This window comes from Oryctolagus cuniculus, chromosome 20, assembly GCF_051225735.1.
Source record: "Oryctolagus cuniculus isolate XC-2025 breed Fujian yellow rabbit chromosome 20, ASM5122573v1, whole genome shotgun sequence".
In the NCBI taxonomy this organism is placed as follows: domain Eukaryota; kingdom Metazoa; phylum Chordata; class Mammalia; order Lagomorpha; family Leporidae; genus Oryctolagus; species Oryctolagus cuniculus.
In genome coordinates this window covers 50,627,144-50,650,769 of record NC_142886.1, presented here as the reverse complement: position 1 = coordinate 50,650,769, position 23,626 = coordinate 50,627,144, and the positions used below count along the sequence as shown (strand labels likewise).

Sequence of the window (23,626 nt, the reverse complement as noted above, 5' to 3'; positions counted from 1 at the left end):
TGGCGCCCATATGGGATGCTGGCGCTTCAGGCCAGGGTGTTAACCTGCTGCACCATAGTGCTGCCCCCCTCCCCCAAGTGGTGTCTTTTTTTTTTTTTTTTACAGGCAGAGGGAACAGTGAGAGAGAGAGAGAGAGAGAAAGGTCTTCTTTTGCCGTTGGTTCACCCTCCAATGGCCGCCGCGGCCGGCGCGCTGCGGCCGGCGCACTGTGCTGATCCGAAGGCAGGAGCCAGGTACTCATCCTGGTCTCCCATGGGGTGCAGGGCCCAAGCACTTGGGCCATCCTCCACTGCGCTCCCTGGCCACAGCAGAGAGCTAGCCTGGAAGAGGGGCAACCAGGACAGAATCTGGTGCCCCGACCGGGACTAGAACCCGGTGTGCCGGTGCCGCTAGGTGGAGGATTAGCCTAGTGAGCCGCGGCGCCGGCCCAAGTGGTGTCTTAACCACTGTGCCAAACACCTGCTCTTCTGTGCCCATTTTTTTTTTATAAGGCAGAATTACAGAGCAGGGGGAGGGGAGAGAGATATCTTCTACTTGTTCACTTCCCAAATGCCTGCGATGTCCAGGGCTGGGCCAGGCTGAAGCCAGGATCCTGGAGCTCCATCTGGGTCTCCCATGTGGACGGCAAGGGCCAAGCACTTGGGCCATCTTCTGCTGCTTTCCCATGCATATTGGTAGGGAGCTGGGTCGGAAGCAGAGCATCCGAGACTGGGACAAGCCCTCACATAAGATAGAGGCCTAGCAGGTGACAGCTTAACCTGCTGTGCCACAACTCCAGGCCTATATTTGTCTTTTTGTTGGTGAATTTTATATATATATATATATTTTTTTTCTCGGTACGAGTTTGATATCTGACATGATTTGAAAATATTTTCTCCCAATCTTTGGATTCTCATTTCACTTTAAAAAAAAATGTTATTTATTTTCACCTACCTTGGGGTCCAGCACTGTGGCTGCCACCTGCAGCACTGGCATCCCACATGGGCACCGGTTGAGTCCTGGCTGCTCCCTTTCTGATCCAGCTCCCTGCTAATGGCCTGGGAAGGCAGCAGAGGACGACCGACCTGCTTGGGCCCCTGCACTCACATGGGAGACCTGGAAGAGGCTCTGGCTCCCGGCATTGGTCTGGCTCAGCCCCGGCTGTTGTGGCCATTTGGGGAATGAACCAGTGGATGGAGGAACCCTGTCCTCCCCCTTTATGGCTTCCTCTTTCTCTGTCACTCTGCATTTCAAACAAACAAAATAAATCTTAAAAATTTTTTTCACCTACTTGAAAGGCAGAGTGACAGAGAGAGACGTAGAGACAGAGATGTCATTCCTCTGCTGGTTTATTCCCCAAATGCCAGGTCTGGGCCAGGTCTGGGCCAGGCTGAAGGCGGGATCCTGCTCTTCATATGGGTCTCCATGTGGGTGGCAGGAACCCAAGCACTTAAGCCATTGTCTGTTTCCCAGGATGCATCAGTAAGAAGCTGTGTTGGAAGTGGAGTAGCTGGGACTGAAACTTGCACTCCAGTCTGGGATTTGGGTGCCACGAGTGGCAGCTTACCCCGCTGTGCTGCAGTGCCCACCCCTCACTTTCTTAATAGTAGACTTTGAAGCACAAAAGTTAATTTTGATGAAGTACAATTTAACTTTCATTGTTGCTTTTGGTGTTACATTTAAGAATTCATTGTTGAATCCAAGGTCACAAAGTTTTTCATAGGCAGAAGCAGAGGCAGAGACGGGGGTGGGGGTGGGGGGTCTTTATCCACTGGTTCACTCCCCAAATGGCTGTAATGGTTGGAGCTGGGCCGATCTGAATCCAGGATCCAGGAGCTGCTTCCAGGTTTCCCACGTGAGGGGCAAGGGCCCAATCACTTGGGCCATATTCCTCTGCTTTCCCAGGCCATCAGCAGGGAGTTGGATCAGAAGTGGAGCAGCTGGGACACAAACTGACGCCCACATGGGATGCCGGTGTTGCAGAAAAGAAAAGAAAATTGAATGGTGACATTTTCGAGTACTGCTAGGTCCTCAGTTGATCAGATTTTATAGTTTCCTTTTGCAGTAGCATTCTTGGTAACTATTAAATTTTTTAAGATATATTTATTTATTTGAAAGAGTCACACAGAGAGAGAAGGAGAGGCAGAGAGAGAGAGATCTTCCATGCACTGGCTCACTCTCCAAATGCCCACAACAGCTGGGGTTGGGTCAGGCTGAAGCCTGGAGTCAGTAACTCCGTCTGGGTCTCCCAAGCACTCGGGCCACCTGCTGCTGCTTTCCCAGGTGCATTATCACTGGATCAAAAGTGGAGCAGCTGGGATTTGAACAGGCACTCATATGGGATGCTGGTGTTGTAGGCAGTGGCTTCACTCTCTGTGCCACAGTACCAGCCCCAGGGAGAAAAACTAAAAATTCATGCTGCCCTAAACTTAATACACACTTTGTAGTTCCACACAGCACCTTTTTCTGATGGCTTAGTTTTTCCTGCCATAGACTTCTGGTTGTTGATTGAAACTAATCTAATGGTGCTTAAAATACTACATTTGCAATATCAGAGAACTGTTTTCAGTAAATTCTTAAGTAAAATGAAGTTTCAGTGTTCTAAAAAATACAGTTTATGTGGAGAATGTTACTGTTTCTCACTTTTCCTTGTGGCCCGTGTGGTGGGTGTGTCAAGGGGCCTCCGTGTGTGGCAGCCTGTGCGGGAGGCTGCAGCGGGTCCTGCCGGGTCAGCAGGTACGGTGTGCTCTGCTAGCGCCGAGATCAGGAGCCACGCCAGCTTTGAGGGTTTGCACAGGAGTTTCACCAGCTCATAAAACTGGTTATGGCCAGAAGGATGCCAGCGGTAAAACAGATGAGCTCAGGATGAGCACGCTGGGCGTGAGCTGGCTTTCCTGTGATGCGCTTCCAGGAGGAAGCTGCCACGTGTGGGACAAGAGCTTGTAGACTGGGTTCAGTCCTCCTGCTTTGAGTATTTGCAAAAGGAAACTTGTTCTCAAGTTTCTGGTGCAGTACCCCATGTTGTGCCCTCAGCTTTCTTGCAGTAGAGCCACGTTAACAGAATAGTAGGAGTGGGTGTTGCACAGCTGTGAAGCCGCAGCTTGGAACGCCCACATCTCGTTTAGGGGTGTCTGGGCAGGTCCCAGCCACGTCCACTTCCAGTCCAGCTCCCTCCTAATGCGCCTGGGAAGCAGCAGACGATAGCTCGAGTGCTTGGGGCCCCGCCAGCCACGGAGGAGACCCGGATGGAGTTCTGGCTCCTGGCTGTGGCCTGGGGCAGCCCTGGCTGTTGCAGACATTGAGGAAGTGATCCAGCAGATGGAAGAGCTCTGTGTATCTCTCTCTCTGTTGTTGTGCTTTTCAAATAATAAATAAGGCCGGCGCTGTGGCACAGCAGCTTAACACCCTGGCCTGAAGCGCCGGCATCCCATATGGACGCCGGTTCGAGTCCTGGCTGCTCCACTTCCCATCTGGCTCTCTGCTGTGGCCTGGGAAAGCAGTAGAGGATGGTCCAAGTCCTTGGGCCCCTGCACCCGTGTGGGAGACATGGAAGAAGCTCCTGACTCCTGGCTTCAGATCGGCACAGCTCCTGCCATTGCAGCCAATTGGGGAGTGAACCAGCGGATGGAAGACCTCTCTCTCTCTCTCTCTGCCTCTCTTCTCTCTGTGTGACTCTGACTTTCAAATAAATAAATAAATCTTTTTAAAAAAGTAAAAACCCAAATAATAAAAAAAAATTTAAAAATATTATAAAGGAGTAGATGGTGCCGTGCATGAAAATGTCATTTTTCTTGAAGTGCATTGCATTTTTCATGTCTGCTGACCCCTGGGATTCTTGAGGGCTGGAATCTTGGTGGCAGGTGAAGCCAAGGCGTGCTGGAGAGCTGCTGGAGAGGCCAGGGTCTTGGGCTGTGATGGGAGGTGCAGCATGTCCTGCGCAGCCCCCTCAGCTGCAGCCTGCTGTCTCAGGGTTGGCCAGGCGTCCACCTCCCTGGAGCATTCCTGTCTCGCTGGGGGTCGGCGCCAGCCATAGACCCTTTGGCAGGGCCAGTGTTCAGTGTCCTCTTGGGAGCGCGCTGCAGCTCTTGAGGTGGGTGTGTGGCTGTTGGGGCTGGGAGGGGTCTGTGGGGCCAGGTCACACTTGGGGTGACTCAGTCTCAGTCCTGTTCTGGGTCCTCCCAGGGCAAGGAGCCCACAGTGTGAGTGGGGCAGCAGTGCCCACGCTCCTGGAGGACGCCAGGTGCCCTGGTGACCAGTGCTGTGAACACCAGTGTGCCTGTTCATCAGGAAAGCGCTGGGCGTGCGGCCTTTGGTTTGCAGAAACGGAGAGGCAGGTCCGAGGAGCTGATGATATGGAGACTGCTCTGCAAGTTGTGTGTGAAGCTTCTTGTTTCCTTACTGAGCTTAAGAAGAATGAGCCAACGCTGTGTCTGCGACCTGCAGGGTCACTGCGTTCAGCTCTTTAATTTGTTTCCGCGGTGCAGCTCTTGCCTGCACACGAGGCCGAGCCACGCCTGTGCCTCAGATGTCAGGGGCTGAGTGTGGGTGTGGGTCGGCGTGGGGCTCCCTGGCAGTCAGGACGCTTTTTTACCATGAAATTCATGAAATGCTCATGCTGTGACACTCCCGTTTCACGGCCTGTGTCAGGGGGAGGGCCGTGGCTCCCCGCCCGTCCAGCTGTAGATGGGTGCAGTCACAGGCTGGTCTTCCTTTTAAAATGTCAGAACGTTTGCCAGGCTTTAGTGAAATCCTGGTAATGATTTGGAAGGCTCTGTGTCCCCTTGCAGGCCCTGGTGGGCAGGGCAGCTCTGGGGCGCCCGGTGCCTCTGTGGACTCGGCCTGTGGAAGCGCAGCCTCCTCTCCTTCCTGTGAATCCGGTTGTTTTGGGGATGGTGAGCTGAAGACGGGAGATGCAGCTTTTTCTCTGCTTGGTGGCTGGATTGTTCGCTTTTGTGTTTCATTTCCTTATGCTGACATTTTTATATTAATGAGAAAATACCAAGCACAGGTTGGTTTGTTTATTTTAAAAAAGTGTCTCAGAGATGCGTAGCTCAGTGGAATACCATTCAGTGTGGATGATGGGACACAGTCTGGGCACAATTTTTTTTTTTTAAACTTATTTGAAAGGTAGAGCTATAGAGGTGGCAGGAGAGAGAGAGATATACCATCCACTCATATACTCCCCAAATGGCTAAACAGCGTTATATGCCTCTTTTAATAGGCTAGATACTTTGATGGGCTCTTTAAAAAAGATTTATTTATTTTATTTGATATAGTTCCACAGAGAAGTCTTCCATCCACTGGTTTGCCCCCCCCCCCCCCCAATGACTGTGACAGCCAGAGCTGAGCCAGACCAAAGCCAGGAGCCAGGAGCTTCTTCCAAGTCTCCCACATGGGTGTAGGGGCCCAAGGACTTGGGCCATCTTCTTCTGCTTTCCCAAGCGCATTAGTAGGGAGCCGAATCAGAAGTGGAGCAGCTGTGACCACAGCCGCCGCCCATGTGAGATGCTGGTGTCGCAGGCAGCGGCTTTACCTTGCTACACCGCAGTGGCAGCCTCCTCAATGGTTTTGTTGTTGTTTTAATGGTTGCACAGCATTTCTTTATAACATAGACTTACTGTCTTTTAACTAACTGGCATTGAGATTTTCTGACATCTCATAATTAATATTTTTTGAATACTCTTAAACATAATTTGTTACCCTTGTCTGATTATTTTCTAAAATAATAATAATTATTTTTAAAAAGATTTATTTATTTATTTGAAAGAGTTACACAGAGAGAGGAAAGGCAGAGAGAGAGAGGTCTTCCATCTGCTGGTTCACTCCCCAACCAACCGCAACTGCCGGAGCTGCACCGATCCGAAGCCAGGAGCCAGGAGCTTCTTCCCATGTGGGTGCAGGGGCCCACGGACTTGGGCCATCTTCTACTGCTTTTTCAGGCCACAGCCGAGAGCTGGATTGGAAATGGAGCAGCCGGGTCATGAATTGGCGCCCATATGGGATGCCAGCACTGCAGGTGGCTTTACCTGCTATACCACAGCACCTGCCCCTAGCATGTGCACATTTTAAAAGTTTTTGTTCTTTACTGACAAACACCTTCAAAATGCTTATATCAGCGAGTCCAGCTACTTTTGTTGGAGGAATGCTGTTCCTACATACAGTTGATTATTTTTGTGGATCCAACATGGAAGAATGGCATATTGTTTTGTTTGATTTAATTACTAAGACGTTTGGCACTTTTTTTTAATTGTGCTGTCTCCCGTTGTACTATTTATCGATGAATCGCTTGCCTGTGTCTCATGTCCATTTTACTCTGATGCTGGTTTTCAGCTGGTTGGTAAAAGCAGCTCGAGTGTAAATGTGGTGTGTGTTAGTCACACAAGCTGTGCCTTCTTTTCCTGTGAGACTTTAGAGATACTGACGAGCAAAGTCAGGAGGGAAGCAGGTGGAATTCAGCAGCAGTGCCCCTGCCGTAGCCCCTGCCGTAGCCCCCCTGCCGTAGCCCCTGCCGTAGCCCCACTGCCGTAGCCCCTGCCGTAGCCTCTGCCGTAGCCCCAGCCGTAGCCCCTGCCATAGCCCCTGCTGTAGCCCCACTGCCGTAGCCCCTGCCGTAGCCTCTGCCGTAGCCCCCCTGCCGTAGCCCCTGCCGTATCCCCTGCCGTAGCCCCACTGCCGTAGCCCCACTGCCGTAGCCCCACTGCCGTAGCCACTGCCGTAGCCCCACTGCCGTAGCCCCTGCCGTAGCCCCACTGCCGTAGCCCCTGCCGTAGCCCCACTGCCGTAGCCCCTGCCGTAGCCCCACTGCCGTAGCCCCTGCCGTAGCCCCACTGCCGTAGCCCCACTGCCGTAGCCCCTGCCGTAGCCCCACTGCCGTAGCCCCACTGCCGTAGCCCCACTGCCGTAGCCCCTGCCGTAGCCCCTGCCGTAGCCCCCCTGCCGTAGCCCCACTGCCGTAGCCCCTGCCGTAGCCCCTGCCGTACACATCCTCCAGCAGTTTGTCAACGCGACAGTAGCGCAGGTAGCTGTTTTCCTCGATTCGCTAGGTTCCTGAGCGTTTTGAAAAGGCGCCGGTACCCCAGACTCAGCAGCGAGGCCCTGGGTCTGTGGTGCCCGGAGTGCGGTCTCGTGGTTGAACACCCGCGGCAGCTCCTCGCCAGGGCAGCCTCCTGCCTGCTGGCTGCACGTTGTCTTTGCGTCTTGGGGAGAGGGGAGTGCTTCTGTCTGAGCAGCTCGCTCTTGCCCTGTTCCAGAAGCCCCTGCCTGGGGGTCTCTGGGATCCTGGAGCTGCTGGACAGGCTGCGGGGCTGCCCTGAGGCTCTCATTTCTACCTCCTGCCCTGGCCTCAGTCTGGTGTCTCCTTCTCGCCCTGGGTGTCTGTCTGGTCGTGGATCGGGCTCTGGAACATTCACACAATTTTGTTAGAAACATTTTCCCCCTCCAGAGACACTTACTCCTTGTGCAGAAAGTACGGGGTTAGTCGCCAGCCACAGTAGAGACTTGAAGGATCCTTGTCCGTGAGCCCTTCCTGCCTGCCGGTGTGGGCTGTGTAGTTCCAAAGACTGGCACTCAAGACTGGGATAATTGAGCATTTGGCTCGGAGCAGTTTTAAGATCATTGATGAATGGTTTGTAGGCAGACGAGTTAGCAGCTTAGGTAGAGTCTACTGATTTCAGGATTATGCTAGAATTATAAAAAAACTCCTGGTGTTTCTTGTTAGTAGTGTTTTCCATTTCAGTGAGCTTAAAAATGAGGAACAGATCTGCTAAGTTAGAATCCCATGCACTGTATTCAGATAAAAGCCTGCTCCGAAGCGTAGGCGTGAGCAGGGGGCACGGGGAGGGGCAGGTGGCGTCTCTGAGAAAGGCCTCTGGGTCAGGCCGGGGGCTCTCGCTGGCTGAGCATCCTTGGGGTCTGGTGTGGAGTGGGCCTTCCAGAAGTGCTGTGAAGAGAGTGCAGAGATGGCCAGAGGACCGGCGGCCTGCACGCGGGGGAGGTTGGGCAGGGACCAAGGGGCCGGTGCTGTTGCTTTGGGTACAGAGGTGTGTCCCTGGGAGCCACTGCCACCTTGTTTTGTGGGAACAGGGAAAGCACCGGGAGGGTTCCTGTGGTGTTGCTGATGCCGCCTCACTGTCTGTCCAGGAGGGAACCGAATACTTGTGGCACAGTGGGGTTGCTGGATCGAAGCTCAGGTGCCTGTGTGCGGCCACCGTGTCCCTCGCTTCCTGGCACTTGACAGTGAGTGAGTGGTGCATTGTGCAGCCCTGCTGGGTAACCTCAGCCCCTGGTAGTCCGTGTTCCGGATGCGTAGTGCCTGGCGCTGTTTCTGTTCAGGTAGGCAGTCCAGTGGTTGTTGGCGCATTGGCACCTTTGGCTCATCTAGATCATGTCATCACCTCGGTGGAAGGTGCCCAGCGGCCATGACTTCCAGCCCCAGCCCCCAGGCCCCAGGCCCCAGCCCCCAGCCCCTGGCAGCCGCTGCTCTCTCTTTGTCTCTCTGGATTTGCCTGTTGAGGACATTTCATGTAAATACAATGTGTACCTTCTGTGCGTGGCTTTTTTTTTCTTCTTAAAAACTTTTGCTTATTTTCACTTATTTGAAAGACAGAAGTCTTCCATCTGCTGATTCATCTCTCCGAATGCCTGCAGTAGCCAGGGCTGAGGCAGGCTCCAGCTCCCATGTGGGTGACAAAGCCCAGGTGGTTGAGCCTTCAGCCTTGCAGGGTGCTCCTCAGTAGGAAATCTGAGCAGGAGCCGAGGGGGCCTGAGCCCAGGTGGCCTGACACCGACATGCACGCTCCAGGGGCGTCTCAACCTCGTGCCTGTGCCTGCTTTCTTTCAATTCAGGGTTCCCCCACGCTGCATGTTCACCAGTACGGCTGCCCTCCTGCGGTGGGGTGCTGCAGGCAGTGGCCGTATGGGCCCCACCAAAATTTTTTAGTTTACTGATGACCGAAATTAAATTACCTTCATTTGAATTTTATTACTTTGTTGATGCTTCTCAGATTATCCTATTCTTTCCCCACTCCCTCAATCGCAGCTAAGAAAAGATTCCATTTTACCAGTGCACTTTGCCGGGAGTCTTGTGAGTTCTAGGAGTGTATCAGCAAGTCTCAGGGCCTGGGAGAGGGGACTCTGAGGGCAGAGCTCGGGTGCTCCCTGAGGTCCTCCCTGGAGGAAGAGGTGTAGACAGGTCCCTTCCTGTTTCCTGCCCCTGCAGGGCAGTTGCCAAGCTGGTTTCGCAGGCTCCTGTGCTGGTCAGCAGAGCCCTGCCCTGCTGGTCTGGCAGTTGATCCATCCCACAGGGTGCCCAGCACTGCGTGCTGCTTTTTATCTTCACGGTAACTGGTTGGAATGCTAAGGAGAAAATCAGCCGGTTACGATACCTGGATATCTCGGTAGTGGGACAAGACGTGGAGTTACACAGTCCTCTCTAGAGCAAGCTCTTGTCGTACATGAGCTTGGAGGCCTCTCTCTGGTGTGTATCATCAGAATGTGTGCACATATTCCTGGTAGTTGATTTTAATAAAACTATGAATGTATTTCACCAGAATTCAGTAAAGAAAGATCAAGAAAAACCCAGTAAGTGAAATCATTAATTTCCACCAAAGGAAAAAAATTAACTACATCTGTGTGATTGCTGCTGTACTTGGGTGTGGCAGGTAACAGCCCATTGAACAGTAGCACAGCTAGGATGGGCGCAGTGGGCCTCGGTGAGCGGCTGCCCCAGGTGGGCGCATGGTCACCGCTGGAGCGACTGCTGGCCACGTTCATTAAGGAAGTGCTGTATTCTGTTGGTTGCTTGTTGAAGCTTGGGATGTTTATTTTGTAATTCTAGAATTTTGTGAAGTATTGTTAGTCTGTAAGCCAGAAAAAAATGAAGATTTTTAAAAAGATTTATTTGAAAGCAGAGAGAGAGAAAGAAAGAAATACATCTTCCATTTGCTGGATAACTCTCCAAATGCCCGCAACAGCCAGGGCCAGGCCACGCTAAAGACAGGAGCACCATCTGGGTCTCCCACATGGGTGCAGGGACCTGTGGACTTGGGCTATCATCTGCTGCCACTAAGTGCATTAGCAAGGAGCTGGATCGGAAGTGGAGCAGCCAGGACTTGAACTGGTGCCCATATGGGGTGCCAGCATTGCAGGTGGTGGCCTAACCTGCTACACCACTGTGCTGGCCCCTGAATTAATTAATTAATTAATTTTTTTTTTTAGAATGTTTGATGAGAATGATTTCAGGCATCCAGCCTGTGGTATTTTTTGTTGTTGTTGTTAACAGTAAGACTAAAGAGTTGTCAGTCCTTGCTAATCCCACCTCCTACCTTCCAACTCGCAAACACAATCTATTCAGACTTTTTTTTTTTTTTAAAGATTTATTTATTTATTTGAAAGTCAGAGTTACAGAGAGAGAAAAAGAGAGAGGAGAGACAGAGAGAGGTCTTCCATCTTCTGGTTTACTCCTCAAATAGCTGCAGTGGCCAAAGCTAGGAGCCAGAGCTTCCTCTGGGTCTCCCACATGGTGCAGGGGCCCAAGGACCTGGGCCATCCTCTGCTGCCTTCCCAGGCGCATTAGCAGGGAGCTGGATCGGAAGTGGGGCGCCCATACAGGATGACAGCGCTGCAGACAGCAACTTAACTCGCGAGCCACAGTGCTGGCCTCTCTTCAGACTTTCGTCCCCTGTCTCTTCTTGCTGCCACTTTGGTCAAGGGCACTTATGGTCTCCATGTGGCAAAGTCTTAATCCTCTGTGCTCCCTGCCTTCCCAGTGGAGGTCCTGGATTCTCTGCACCTGTGGGTGTGTCCCTTCTCCCAGCCTCCTCATGTAGCCCCGCCCCCACTTGCGTGGGCGATACTCTCCAGGCTGGAAACTTAATCCCAGCTGTACACTGAGTGCCCACACACGCTCATCCTACTGCCTCCCTCTGTCTACACCACCACAGCGCACCCCTGCCTTCATCCCTCCCTTCCTGGCTGTGGCCAGCTCAGCCTGCTACTCAGGCTGTGGCACTGGCTGGTTCCTTTGGGCACAGCCAGTCCAGCAGCTCACCTGCTCTGTACAGACCACTGCCCGCCTTGTGTCATGAACTGTATTCGTTCATATTCTGTGTATAAGAAATACCTTGGGGGGGACACCGCGAATAAATACCTGTATAACTTTTTTAATAACAAAATAGTGTTTGCTACCCAAAACAAAGTCCTTGGAGCAGTTCCAATCCATTTTATAAAGAAGGGGTTTATTTAGCTCACAGTTTTAGAAGCTGGGAGGAAGAGCTCACATCTGCAAACAGAAGACCGGAGAGAGGCTGGGGCTCAGGCCCAGGTCTTCAGAACACCTGCCTCCCAGGAGAACCAACTCAGTGCTGCCTCCGGGGGAGGCCCTGCGCCCAGCACGCCCAGCAGCTCCCACTGCCTCCCTGGGGACCTGGGCTTCCCACAGGGAACCTTCAGGAGACACTGTCCACACCACAGCCCCTGCTCCCAGCCCGTCCTGCTGGCCGGATTTCTCAGCTTACTGCTTCTGTGTGTTCACTGTTCCTCGTGGTTTCTGTTTCCTTTTTGTCTTACTCTGTTGATGTAAGCTCCAGAGAGGTTCTGTTCACAGAGCTGTCTGCTGCCTGGAGCAGTTCTTACCAAGTAGCAGCTGTTTAGTAGTAATTATTCAGTGGATTCTGGTATATTTTAGAATCCTTAAATGTATTTTCTAATTTTTTAAAATGACTTATTTTTATTTATTTTAAAAGCAGAGTAAAGAGAAAGCTCTTCCCTCTGCTGGTTCACTCCCCAAATAGCCACGAGGGTCAGGGCTGGGCCTGGCCTAAGTCAGGAGTCGGCAGCTCCACCCAGGTCTCCCATGTGGGTGCAGGGCCCCAGCACTTGGTCCGTCTTCTGCTTCCCAGGTGCATTAGCAGGCAGCTGGATTGGGAGCAGAGAGCACTCACGAACGGGATGCAGGCATCGGGAGCAGCAGCCCAAGCCAGTGCCCCACACACCAGCCAGGTTGGGTTTCTGGGTCTCAGGTGGAGAGCAGGCTCAGGACGCTGTTACGACTTGGACAAAGTGGCCTGGAAGTGGGTGAGGAGCTGCTGTGAGCGGGCAGGGCGGGGACGTGCGTGCTGCGCCCTGTGGCTCTTTTTTTTTTTTTTTTTTTTGACAGCCAGAGTGGACAGTGAGAGAGAGACAGAGAGAAAGGTCTTCCTTTTCTGTTGGTTCACCCCCTGCTGCGGCCGGCGCACCGCGCTGATCCGAAGCCAGGAGCCAGGTGCTTCTCCTGGTCTCCCATGGGGTGCAGGGCCCAAGCACCTGGGCCATCCTCCACTGCACTCCCTGGCCACAGCAGAGAGCTGGCCTGGAAGAGGGGCAACCAGGACAGAATCCGGTGTCCCGACGGGGACTAGAACCCGGTGTGCCGGCGCCGCAGGTGGAGGATTAGCCTATTGAGCCGCGGCACCGGCCTGCCCTGTGGCTCTTGTCCTTCCGCACGTCGGACTTGTGTTTCTGTCCTACAGCAGGCAGCCAGCTGTTGTGAGGTCATCGCACAGGCCCTTGGCGTTGCCACAGGAATTGTGCTGTGGGGCTCGGGGTCTGGTGGGACGAGCCGTTCTGAGCAGGACAGACGCTTCAGCGGACTGAGTCATGAGGAGTCCAGCTAGACGAAAGTGAGCTGAGGAAAGAAACCTGTGAAATACCGAGTTTTGGCAAAGCTACAGGGACGTGTGGCCCAGTGCTTCGGCACCAGCACCACGCGGGGTCTGAGCGAGGCGGTGCCGGCCACCCTGCTGTGACAGCAGGCGGCAGGCACGAGCCCAGGTCTCAGCTGACTCAGCCGCTCAGCATCTCACTGACTCAGCTGTGTCTTCCTGAATCACTGTTATTAGAGGGCTTCCTTCTGAATCCTCCAAAACCGTAAATTACAGTGGATTGAATTTTAATGCTCTTTTAACACATGGTTCCTGATCACCAGCCTGCGTGGACGAATTCATGCTTAGAGCTTTGTTCGGGCGTCTGTGGGGCTTCTGGGAAGGTTCATGAAGAGGATTCATGGCCGACACTCTCTGAGAAGACGTTCCATCACTTTATAAGGATCTTAGTTGTCGAAGCAGACAGAATGTACTTATGCAGTTGGAACACTTTTTTTTTTTTTTTTTTTTTTGGACAGGCAGAGTGGACAGTGAGAGAGAGACAGAGAGAAAGGTCTTCCTTTTCCGTTGGTTCTCCCTCCAATGGCCGCTGTGGCCAGCACACTGCGCTGATCCGAAGCCGGGAGTCAGGTGCTTCCTCCCGGTCTCCCATGCGGGTGCAGGGCCCAAGCACTTGGGCCATCCTCCACTGCCCTCCCGGGCCACAGCAGAGAGCTGGTCTGGAAGAGGGGCAACCGGGACTAGAACCCAGGGTGCCGGTGCCCCAAGGCGGAGGATTAGCCTACTGAGCCGCGGCGCCGGCCATGTATAATGTACTTTTTTTTTTTTTTTGACAGGCAGAGTGGACAGTGAGAGAGAGAGACAGAGAGAAAGGTCTTCCTTTGCCGTTGGTTCACCCTCCAATGGCCGCCGCGGCCGGCGCGCTGCGGCCGGCGCACCGCGCTGATCCGATGGCAGGAGCCAGGTGCTTTTCCTGGTCTCCCATGGGGTGCAGGGCCCAAGCACCTGGGCCATCCTCCACTACCCTCCCTGGCCACAGCAGAGGGCTGGCCTGGAAGAGGGGCAACCGGGACAGAATCCGGCGCCCCGACCGGGACTAGAACCCGGTGTGCCGGTGCCGCTAGGCGGAGGATTAGCCTAGTGAGCCGCGGCGCCGGCCTGAACACACTTTTCAAAACCTTTGTGATTAGAGGTGGAGTCTGATGTAGCAGCAGCCTGAGCTGTCCAAGTTGCAGGTGGTTTTGGGACTTTGGACTCACCGTTAGATGTGGCATGCCGCTTGTCACATGCCAGAGACGATCGTGACCCTCGGCTCTGGCCGCACGCCCTCTTGGGGCTTACCTGTTCCCTGTCCACATTGTTTTGCCACTGGGTTGCTGCTCTGGCCTCCCCACTCTGGAGGCTGGCACGCTGGGGCCTGGCTGCCAGCCTGGGCCTCACCTGTGGGCCTCGCAGAGCCTCCGTAGGTGCCTCCCTCTGGCCACCCGCTGCTCAGCCGGCTGTGCAGTGGCTACCTGGGCGATACTGGTTTTGTTGTCCCTTGAAGGGGCCAGAACTCAGTGGCAGACACAGGGGGAGCGAGCCCATGGCAGGGGTGACTGACCTCTGTCCCTCGTGAACTCTGCGTGTCAGCTGGCCCTTGGGGCCCTGTTTCTCCACTGGTGCATGGCTCGTCTCTGCGGGACAGTATGTAAGCGTGTTTCCAGGTCCTGTGTACTGACTGAGCACAGGTGGCTGAGGCCACAGCAGTGGGGAGACTGCGTGACGGGGTTGAGTGGGGCTCCAGCTGGAGGGGGCTGCGGACTTCCTGCCTGCCATCCTGTGGGCTGCTGCCCTGCGCTGTGACCCTCAGTCCTGAGACCCCGCCTTCTGGGGCGCTCCTCCCACCCGGCCTGATAAGATTTCTTATAAAAAATTGGGGGGGGGGATGGGTGCTGTGGTGCAGTGGGTTAACACCCTGGCCTGAGGCACCAGCATCCCATGTGGGCACTGGTTTGAGTCCTGGCTGCTCCACTTCCAATCCAGCTCTCTGCTGTGGCCTGGGAAAGCAGTGGAAGATGGCCCAAGTCCTTGGGCCTCTGCACCCATGTGGGAGACCCGAAAGAAGCGCCTGGCTCCTGGCTTTGTATCGGTGCAGCTCTGGCCGGCCATTGCAGCCATTTGGAGAGTGAACCATCGGATGGAGTGCCTGCCCCTCCCTCCCCTCCCCTCCCCTCCCCTCCCCTCCCCTCCCCTCTCCTCTCTCTTTGTGTAACTCTGACTTTAAATAATAAATAAATCTAAAAAAAAAATGGGGATGGGGGTTTCTTTCTACAGCGATTTTCCGTCAGTTTCAGCTCTGCCCCTTCTCCCGGCTGAGCCGCTCCTATTTAAAGGGAACATTGCAGTGCACCTTTTCCTTACAGTTTGGATCTCATCTTTGTCACTGCTGACCAGAGGTGGATTAATTCATTATCTTCTGGGGCTTCTAGAAGTTCTGAAGGGGGCAGTCTGGATTATAGAGGAATAAAGAGATGAGGAGGGTATTTCTCCTAGTAAAAGTTTAACTCTAAAGGCTAAAGCCCTACCCAGCCCATTTTTGTTAGAAAACGTTCAAGTTGCAATCTGCGGTCTTCATGTTGAATACGTGGGGGCCAGTGCTGTGGCGTAGCGGGTAAAGCTGCCACCTGCAGGGCAGGCATCCCATATGGGTGCCAGTTTGAGTCCCAGCTGCTCCACTTCCCATCCAGCTCTCTGCTTTGGCCTGGGAAAGCAGTGAAAGGTGGCCCAAGTCCTTGGGCCCCTGCACCTGCGTGGGAGACCTGGAAGAAGCTCCTGCTTCCTGGCTTCAGATCAGACCAGCTCCGGCCATTGTAGCTGTTTGGGGAGTGAACCACTGGATGGAAGACCTCTCTGCCTCTCTGTCTGTCTGTCTGTCTCTCTCTCTCTGCCTCTCCTTCTCTCTGTGTGTAACTTTGACTTTCAAATAAATAAATAAATAAATAAATAAAACCTTTTTTAAAAACATAGCTATATTGGGCTTACCTCAAAACCTGCAAGTTTGTTGTCGCTGTAGAGTCCAGCATTGTCTCACGCTGATCGATTTTCTTCAAGCTATCACTGTCTCCCGTCTGCCAAGCGGATCTGAGTATAAAGATACTTATAGCGAGGGTCTGGTGGCTGTGTCCCTACGGAGGAGCGTCCCAGGCTGCAGCTCAGTGGTGTTGGCCCACTGAAAACCGCCTTCAGCATCAGTCAGTTTAATCTCTCAGTGGCGTTTTGATGGTTGCTGCTGGAGTGGGCTCCATCCATTGGGCTCTTCTTTCCAGACTTGTCTGTCTACAGCCTGTTCTGTTCTCCAAATTGCAACAAATAACCCTTTTTTATTTTTTTAAAGATATTTAAATTGGGGCTGGTGTTGTTGTGTGGCAGGTTAAGCTAGCACCTGTGATACTGGGATCCCACATGGGCGTCAGTTCCACTCCTGGCTGCTCCACTTCCGAGCCTGCTCCCTGCTGATGGCCTGGGAAGGCAGCGGGGAATGGCCCAACTGTTTGGACTCTGGCACCCACATGGGAGACCTGGAGGAAGCTTGTGGCTCCTGGCTTCTGGTTTTGGCCTGGCCCAGCCCTGGCCATTCCAGCCATTTGGAGAATGAACCAGAGGATGGAAGAGCTCATTCTCTCTCTCTCTCTCCGTCTCTCCCTCTCTCCCTCTCTCTTTCTCTCCCTCTCTCCCTCTGACTCTTCTTTTGAAATAAAAATAAATCTTTTTTAAGAACAGAAATTTAAATTTTTTTGAAAGGCAGAGTGACAGGGAGAGACAGAGAAAGAGCTTTCTTCTGTATGCCGGTTGACTCCCCGAGTGGCCATGGTGGTCAGACCTGGCCAGGACAAAGCCAGGACCCTAGAAATCCGGGTCTCCCACATGGATCAAGACCCAGCATGTGGACAATCTCTGCTTTCCCAGGCATGTTAGCAGGAAGCTGGATTGGAAGTGGAGCAGCTGGGACTTGAACTGGGGCTCATATGGGATGCTGGTGTCACAGGCAGTGGCTTAACCCCCTGTACCACCTTGCTGGCCCCCAACAAATGACCTTTTAAAAAGCTAAACATTTTTTTGAAATGGTTTCAAACTTATGGAAACGTAGCAAGTTACAAAGAACTCTCTTCCCCCAAGTATTTAAATTGCTTTCACAATAACCCCATTTCCCTTGAGCATATTAGTATTTCCTCCAAACGGGGGCGCTCTTTATCAAAACCAGGGATTCGCTGCTCCGTTGCTGCCGTCTGGTGCTCACAGGGCAGGGTGGCATCACCAGCAGAAGGTGACTGTGCCTTGTGTCCCAGGCCCTGCAGGGTGAGCGGCTCCTTGGGCCGTCTCGGCTTCCGTGACTCTGGAGACTGTCGGCTGGTCACTTTGCAGAATGCCCCTTCAGCTTAGGTTTCTTTTCTCTCTCTCCCTCTCTCTAACATGAAGAGTGTGAACCCCTTTTATTTATTTGAAAGAGTTACAGAGAAAGATAGAGGCAGAGAGAGAGAGAGAAGTCTTTTACCCACTGGTTCATTCCCCAGATGGCCTCAATGGCTGGAGCTGTGCCGATCTGAAGCCAGGAGCCAGGAGCTGCTGCTTCGGAGTCTCCCACGTGGGTGCAGGGGCCCAAACACGTAGGCCGTCCTCCACTGCTTTCCCAGGCCACAGCAGAGAGCCGGATCAGAACTGCAGCAGCCGGGACTCGAACCAGCGCCCATATGGGATGCAGCACTGCAGGCAGTGGCTTAACCTGCTGCGCCACAAGGCCTGCTCCACCTTGTACTTTCTTGACTCAGCTCTGGAACTGCCCGGGGACCCTGGTTCTTGCGCTGGACAGTGGTGCTGGAAACTGGGTCTGGTGTAGGATGCGCTCATTGTTAGGGTCCATGCAGTGGACAGAGCTGGGGCTGTTAGCCCCTGTGTCTGTAGTCACTTCTGTGTCTGTCCACGCATACGCAAGACAGGAGATTGTAATGGCACCTCCCGTCTGGTCAAGGCCTGTAGGACTCACCCTAGTTCCTCCCTCGTCTGACTCAGTTCTCTTCACGGGAGCAGAATTTGCTTATTTCGCCCTCATCCCTTCCCCATCGCAGCATAGTTGTCCTCGCTGCATCAGCTGCCAGTGGGGCAGGCTCTGGCTCTGTTCCTGTTGTGCTCAGCCTGAAGGGGGCACTAGAGAGAGACTGCCCGTGTCCACTTCCTTTGAGCGACACCTTGGCACCACTCCGTCCTGGCAGTGCAGCCCTTCTGGGAGTGGACATTTCCCCCACAGTCACAGAGCAGCCAGCCGGCGCCCCCTTTGATACAGGCACAGGGGCGGGCCCCAGCACAGGGGGCCTGCCTGCGGCCTCTCACCCCGGAGATGGAGTTCCAGCTTGGGGGCCCTTGGCCCGGGTGTCTGTAACCTTTCCCCTTTGCCTCCCAAGCCTGAGGATCACTGCGGTTGCTCCCTGCAGTGCCGTCTCCATGAAACGTGGGTGCCCTGGTTTACTTTGAGTTACCTGGTTAGCAGTTCTTTATGCAGAATTTTCTTTGTTCAAGTAAGTGGCTGGCTTCTGTCTCTTAACTGTGCCCATTCCATCCCTGCAGACACCTTGTCCTCACGTTGGCGTGCCCCTCTGTCTTTATTTGAAAGAATTGCACAGAGAAGGAGAGGCAGAGAGAGAGAGAGAGAGAGAGGAAGGGAGGGAGGGAGGGAGGGAGGGAGGGAGGTCGTCCATCCAGCAGTTCACTCCCCAAATGGCCGCAACAGCTGGAGCTGCGTCAGTCAGGAGCCAGGAGCTTCTGGGTCTCTCATGCGGGTGCAGGGGCCCAAGCACTTGGGCCATCCATCCTCCACTGCTTTCCCAGGCTGCAGCAGAGAGCTGGATGGGAAGTGGAGCAGCCAGGATGTGAACTGGCGCCCACATGGGATGCAGCACTGGAGGGGGGGCTGTACCCCCTACACCCAGCACCGCCCCTCTGTCCTTTCCAGTTGCTGCGCCCCGTCCACGCTGTTTGCCCCCCCTCCCCTTAGCACCAGTGTGGCCAGCACTGCTCTCTGATTGGGTTTTCTTGTCTGATTTTAGCTAAATTTAGCTTAATTTTTACAATCTAGTGCAGTGCTGTTAGTTGGTTCTCACATCTATTTGAAAATACGTGTTTTTTAAGAAGTGTTTCCCCTTAGACTTCTTTCTGGATCATTCTTTACAATGCCCTTTATTTAAAGAAGTCAGCTTTCATTCGCATAGATGATTTTCCGTTGCTGGAGACTTGCGTTTTTTCCTTTTTTGAACTTTCCTCTCGGGTTTGTTGGTTCTTCCTGTGTATCAGGCAGGCCCTGATGGATCTTTTTACCCAATTTCAAGGGAATTTGTGCAAAACTGTTACAATGTATAAGGAGAAAAATTAAAAGAGTGAGGGAAATGCTTGATAGAGGAGATAGATGACTTTAGGATAATTAATTAATATGGAAAGAGGGGCACCTGGGGCTGACACTGTGGTCCAGGGGGTTGAGCTGCCACTTGACGCTGACATCCCATGTCAGAGCACCAGTTCAAGTTCAGGCTGTCCTGCTTCTGATCCAGCTCATGCACCTGGGTAGGCAGCAGATGATGACCCAAGCACTTGGACCTCTGCCACTCATGTGGGACCAGTGTGGAGGTCCTGGCTCCTCCAGCCCTGGCCGTTCTAGCCATCTGGGGAGTGAACCAGCAGATGGGAGATATTTCTCTGTCTCTCCCTGTCTGGTGCTCTGCTTTTTAAATGAATGAGTAAGCCTTTTTTTTTTTTTTTTTTTTTTTTTAAAGATTGTATTTATTTATTTGAGGGGTAGAGTTACAGACAGAGAGAGACAGGTCTTCCTACCATTGGTTCTTTTTTTTTTTTTTTTTTTTTTTTTGACAGGCAGAGTGGACAGTGAGAGAGAGAGACAGAGAGAAAGGTCTTCCTTTTGCCTTTGGTTCACCCTTCAATGGCCGCCGCGGCCGGCCTGCCGCGCTGATCCGAAGCCAAGAGCCAGGTGCTTCCTCTCGGTCTCCCATGCAGGTGCAGGGCCCAAGGACCTGGGCCATCCTCCACTGCACTCCTGGGCCATAGCAGAGAGCTGGCCTGGAAGAGGGGCAACCGGGACAGAATCCGGTGTCCCGACCGGGACTAGAACCTGGTGTGCTGGCGACGCAGGCAGAGGATTAGCCTATTGAGCGGCGGTGCCGGCCCTACCATTGGTTCTTACCCAGATGACCGCAGTGGCTGGAGCCGCACTGAACCCAAGCCAGGGGCCAGGTGCTTCTTCCAGGTCTCCCATGTGGGTGCAGGGTCACAAGCACTTGGGACCATCTTCTGCTTTCCCAGGCCATCGCAGAGAGCTGGATCGGAAGTGGAGCAGCCGGTCTCAAACCAGCCCCCATATCTTTGCCAGCACTTCAGGCCAGGGCGTTAACCCACTACACTACAGTGCCAGCCCCCTCTCCCTTTTATTTCTAACTACTGCAAGTGTATCTATAATTCACTCCTCAACATTGTACAACCTAGGGGCTGGCTTGAGTCCTGGCTGCCCCACTTCCAATCCAGCTCTCTGCTATGGCCTGGGAAAGCAGTGGAAAATGGCTCAAGTCTTCTGGCCCCTACACCCACGTGGGAGACCTGGATGAAGCCCCTGGCTCCTGGCTTTGGCTTGGACCAGCCCCAGCCATTGCAGCCATTTGGGGAGTGAGCCAGTGGATGGAAGATTTTTCTTTATATAATTCTCCCTTCTTTCTGTAACTCTGACTTTCAAATAAGTAAGTCTTTTTTTAAAAAATGTACAACCTAAAATTTTCTGAGTTCCAAATTATTCAAAAATTTTTTTACCTGTTTCTTTGAAAGGCAGAGCAACAGAGAGAAAGATCTTCCACCCTCTGATTCACTCCCCAAATTCCTGTAACAGCCCATGCTGGGGCAGGCCAAAGCCAGGAGCCAAATCACAGCCTACCACATGGCCTCTTCTACTGCCTTCTCAGCACATTAGCAGGGAGCTGGGAGAGTAGCTGAGACTTGAACCAGCCCTCCCCATGGGATCCTGACAACAGGAGCTGCAGCTGAACCCACTCACCGCAACACCAGACCCGACTTTCTCTCCTTACGTGGCTGCTCAGCAGCCCTAAGGTGTCATCACCACGGTCACGGCACTGAGGACCACCACAGGAGCTCTCAGACGCTCAGTGTCCGCCGCGCGAGGGATACAAAGCCCTGCCCTGCACCAGCACACAGGAGGTGACAGAGCCCTGAACCACGGAAAACCAAAGTCCAGGGCAAAGAAAGCCCTGAGCCAGAGCTCAGAGTCGTCCGCCGCTCAGCCTCATCTCGCGCGATTGAATCACGTGTCCGCTGGACACGGTTAGCTTAACTTCATTCCTCACAGCTGGCACTCCAGAGACGTGGCTCTCTCGTCGTCCTCACCAACTGCAAGGGTGACGTTCCTGGCCTGTGCAGTTAGAGGGTTAACGTGCTCTGAGGCTTCCGGTCTGTCTTCCAAAACAGGAGGCGCCGAAGTTCTGCCCCTGCGGCACAGCCCCTGGTGCCCAGTGCCGAGTGCCTGGCTGCCCACACGCACCCTGTTCACTGTCTGCCCAGCACATCTGCGCATGGGTCGCATCTTGGTCTTTTATTTTGTTAGAGTTTTTATTTATTCATTTACTGGAGAGGCAGAGAGAAAGAAGGAGACAGAAGTCTCTCGAGTGCATATAAGAGACGGCTGGGCCAGGCCGAGGCCAGGCACCTCATCCACGTCTCACGTGTGAGCTCGTCAGCAGGAAGATGGAAGCAGGAGTGGAGCTGAGACTTGAGTCTGGGGGGTGCAGGCACCCCAAGCGGCCTCTGCACGGCTACCCCAGCACCTGCCTCGCTTCTGCATCTTTTTAACCAGGCGTATGATGGTTTGATTTTGGTCTTGTCAGATGCAATAGCTGTAAATGCCTTTCCTCCATGCTACTGTCTTTTTTTCATTTAACTATGTCACTTAGTAGAAATCATAATCGGGAGCCGGCGCCGCGGCTCACTTGGTTAATCCTCCACCTGTGGCGCCGGCATCCCATATGGGCACCAGGTTCTAGTCCCGAGTGCTCCTCTTCCAGTCCTGCTCTCTGCTGTGGCCTGGGAAAGCAGTAGAAGATGGCCCAAGTGCTTGGGCCCCTGCACCCGTGTGGGAGACCTGGTAGAAACTCCTGGCTCCTGGCTTCGGACCGGCGCAGCTCTGGCTGTTGTGGCCAACTGGGGAGTGAACCAGCGGATGGAAGCCCTGTCTTCTACTTCTCTCTCTCCTTCCCTCCTTCCCTCCCCCCTCTCTCTGTGTAACTCTGACTTTCAAATAAATAAATATATCTTTAAAAAAAATGAAGTAAGGCCGGTGCCGCGGCTCAATAGGCTAATCCTCCGCCTAGCGGCGCCAGCACACCAGGTTCTAGTCCCGGTCGGGGCGCTGGATTCTGTCCCGGTTGCCCCTCTTCCAGGCCAGCTCTCTGCTGTGGCCAGGGAGGGCAGTGGAGGATGGCCCAAGTGCTTGGGCCCTGCACCCCATGGGAGACCAGGAAAAGCACCTGGCTCCTGGCTCCTGCCATCGGATCAGCACGGTGTGCCGGCCGCAGCGCGCCGGCCGCGGCGGCCATTGGAGGGTGAACCAACGGCAAAGGAAGACCTTTCTCTCTGTCTCTCTCTCTCACTGTCCACTCTGCCTATCAAAAAAAAAAAAAAAAAAAAAAAAGTAAAAGAGAGATCTCCTATACACTTGGCACAGTTTTCCCAGTGCTAATATTCTGTCAAACCATTAATGGGAGATTTGAAAAACAGCCTTGCAGAACAATAAAAGTTAGCAGAACACTTAGGGCTTTGGGCCCGATGGTGATGTAAGAGCGGGTGTAAGAAATGTAATTGAGGGGCCGGCACTGTAGCGTAGTGGGCAGTGCGGGCATCCCATGTGAGCGCTGTTTGGAGTCCCAGCTGCTCCACTTCCGATCCAGCTCTCTGTCATGGCCTGGGAAAGCAGTAGAAGATGACCCAGGTCCTTGGGCCCTTGCACTGGCATAGGAGACCCAGAAGAAGCTCCTGGCTCCTGGCTTTGGATCGGCACAGCTTCAGCACTTGCGGCTAATTGGGGAGTGAACCAGTGGATGGAAGACTCACTTTCTCTCTTTCTGCCTCTCCTTCTCTCTCTGTCTAACTCTGACTTTAAAATAAATATCTTAAAAAAAAAAAAAAAGAAGAAATGTAGTTGACAGCTCGGTGGGCTGGAGCATGGGCAGGTGGGCGTGGCCATGAGGATGTGCTCCTGGGAGGAAGCCTAACCTCTCTGTAGGCGTGTCCTGGGCTGCTGAGACAGTGACCACAGACCGGGGGCCTGAAAGCAGCAGCGGCGGTCCTGTCACAGGAGGAGCGGGCAGGACTGCGCCCCGAGTGCTGGAGGATCCTGCCTGCCTCTCCCAGCTTCTGTGGCTGCTGGCTGTCCTCGGCGCTGCTTGGTGAGGCTGCATCTCTCCAGCCACGGCCCGCGTCTTCACGCGGCTCTCCCCACTCTGTCTCTGCGTCAGAATTCTCCCTTTTATACGGACACCGGTGATGTCGCAGCTAGCGCCACCCTCTTCCAGGTTGTGGCCTCATCTGAACGTGGTTGTGCCTATGAAGACACACATCGTGGGGACACCGTTCACCCTCGTGCATGGTCTGCAGCGGCAAGGCTGGGTGTTCTGTGTGTGAAACATGCTAAGGACAGGTTAGGCTCAGAGAGCCCCTGCACGGAGGGTGTGAGCAGCAGCCTAAAGTGCCTGGTCCCTGCGTGTCCCTGTGAGACTCCATCTGGCTTTTTCAGGACCCTTTAGGGTGCCTGGGGTGTGGCCAGCACTCTCAAGGTTGCCGTTGCTGTGGTCCTGGAGCCTGTGTGGCTCGTGGGGCTGAGAGCTGCCTGGCCTGGGGCAGGTGGCCTTCTCAGGGCAGTGCAGCCCACCTGCCTGTGTCACTCTTGGACTTAGGCCTGGAGGGGAATAGAT

At 53.7% G+C, this 23,626-nt stretch overlaps 1 protein-coding gene across 5 annotated transcripts in view; it reads left to right on the top strand.

Annotated features, from left to right (window-relative positions):
• Positions 1-23,626, top strand: part of CDC42BPB (CDC42 binding protein kinase beta) — a 94,972-nt gene that overhangs the window by 14,237 nt on the left and 57,109 nt on the right. The gene's annotated exons all lie outside the window — the stretch shown is intronic.